Genomic DNA, 2,615 nt, shown 5'->3' on the forward strand with positions numbered 1-2,615 from the left:
ACATACATGCATTGGTGCATGAACTAGACCCGCGCTCAGCACCAGCCAACCCAAATGCATGCATAGACCCGTCGCCTGTTGTCCGCTCGGCCATGGGCCTGCCCCCTCTGGTAAGCCTGTAATCAACTGCTCATGCGACTTAAATCCACCCCCTTCTCCTCACCCTCTCACCTACAACCCTGCTCCCCAGTCGCATACTCACTACCTGCAGCTTATAAGCAACGTACAACACGACCCTTCTACTGAAGGTGTGTTTCACGTGACTTGCTCGTAATTTTTTGCCAACACACACTAACATTAGCCCATCACCGCAATTTTTCATTAAAAGTAATTCATTAAGTTTTTTTTATTATTAATTATTTCACATTGATATACTAAATGATTTCTATAATTATCCCTTTAAATTAAAAAATATGAAAAATTAAAATACCATACTGCCCTAAAATTAATTTAACTACTTTGGTCATGATTTACAGATTTTTATAAAATAGAAGTTTGCAAATTTCTACTTTATTTAATATAATTTATTGAAAAATTCTGTCTATTTTATCAGGATTTTAATTATATAGAAATTTTATAAGAAGTTATCAATGTTGTCAATAAATATAGAAAGAACAAATGAGAAAATATACTTATGAAGAGGCCCATGCTAATCATGTAATCATGATTTTTCTAAAATTAAATTTGAAAAAAAAAAAGAAATCCGATTGAATCACAATCAATTTGATTGGCACTCTAATTAGTTAGAGCATATTATGTCTCAAGGAAAACCAAATTATTTATGTAGTTAAAATAGAATATATTTAGCCTTCATATTGGCATCCATAATGGCAGTCATACTAATGCATGATGATTATATTCTCCCATCATATAAACAATAATATGATGGGAGAATATAATAGGTTAAGGATATTATTCTTTTTAAGAAAATTTACTTGTTATATTAATTAATTTTTCACATCGAATTTAATTAGCTTTGGTATCTGTTGCTAAAAATTATGTTCGAATTATCTTGTCATTGAATATGATTTTAAGTTCGATGAATGTCAGTGGTGTCTCAAGTAAACATTGTCATCAACTCAGAGAGAAGCAATAAGAAAATATCTTAAGAGCATTAAAAAATAAAGAATATATTACATTCTAAAAATTTTAACCAAAAGATTACACTTAGAAGGGTTGGGGAAACATAGTGGGGTTCATATTATGAGTCACTTGTGAGATTAATCAAAATATTTTTTCTCAATAATTGAAGTATTATAATATAAACAAGCATATTATTAGAAGAAATCCAAAAAGTTGAGTTTTGATTTAATCTTTGTTTAATGAAAAAGATTCTTGAAAACACTTTTTAAGTTGTCACAAGCATTACAAAGAAAAAGTCAAGACAAATCAAATAGGCCCAAGACCACTCACTTTTGACATTTTTGAAAGCTTCTAATGACAAATTGAAATGCCAAACAAACTCCACACCTGTAATGATTATAATAAAATTAAGCTTCTCGACAAGACAAATCAAACATGCCCAATACCACTCACTTTTGACATCGTTAAGGCACTCAAATGTCTAGAAAATATCCTGATCAAGGGAGTCTCTCTAGATTATTCGATGAAATAGTCAAGAGTCATTCCTTACTTGTAGCAGGCCTCACCCAAACTATATAAATAGTCATGCCCATTTTATAAAGAAGAGACTAATAACTTGAACCAATGAAGGAGCTAGACCTGAAGCTGGTGTAGCTAAATTTTGATGTCATCCCGAATTAAAGACCCTACGCACCATCAAATCAAAGCATTGAAATTAAAAAAAAAAAAGGAAAGAAAACAAAACACAAAAGTGTTCTCAAACGACCCCAATAGATTTAAAAATTATAAATTGAGCATTACAAAAACAAAACTTATTTAAAATAGGTTATAATTTAAATAATCAAATTACAAAATTAAGCAATAATATCTTTATAATTCCACTTCCCGATAAAAATAATAAATAATTGTATGTCTAATATATAACTATTGTTTATAAAACACACATATTTCTTTATCAAAGATATAAATCCGTTGTAGTCTAGTTGGTTAGGATATTCGGCTCTCACCCGAAAGACCCGGGTTCGAGTCCCGGCAACGGAACTCTTTTAAACTTTTGGCATTATCTATGTTTCTTCTTATTTATAACGCTAAATAATGTACAAATAGATACTTAATTAGGTTAAAATTTTTGTCTTTTTTCTTATGCTCAAATACACTCCAAATTTTATTATTTACAAATCTATCATTGGTTTTTTTTTCCTATTTTTCAAAGTTTATTCAAATATCAAAATTCACGTAAAAATCTCAATCATATTTTCTATTTTTATCAAATTCTTTATAATTAAACTGTAGGACGCATAAACATAGCCTTGAAAAAAAAACCTGCACTAGTTTTGTAATATCAATGTTTTGAAAAAGTATTTCATACGGACATCGTATACAGAGATGCATGCGCTGACCGATCTCGTCCGTCAATCAGAGCAAATATGTATTTCGGTAGGCCCCATTTTTATTTTATTTTTTTAAAAAATTTGATCGATTATCGAGATCGGACGGCATATAAAATAAATTTTCCAATGTTTCAAGTGCTG

The 2,615-nt window shown here is 30.1% G+C and overlaps 1 non-coding gene across 1 annotated transcript; it reads left to right on the forward strand.

Moving 5' to 3' along the window:
- Nucleotides 1-2,051: 2,051 nt before the first annotated feature.
- On the forward strand, nt 2,052-2,124 carry TRNAE-CUC. Its single transcript has one exon. It is a non-coding gene; the product is annotated as a tRNA-Glu (tRNA).
- Nucleotides 2,125-2,615: the final 491 nt, after the last annotated feature.

This window comes from Phalaenopsis equestris, unplaced genomic scaffold, assembly GCF_001263595.1.
Source record: "Phalaenopsis equestris unplaced genomic scaffold, ASM126359v1 Scaffold223544, whole genome shotgun sequence".
NCBI classification, from domain to species: Eukaryota; Viridiplantae; Streptophyta; class Magnoliopsida; order Asparagales; family Orchidaceae; genus Phalaenopsis; species Phalaenopsis equestris.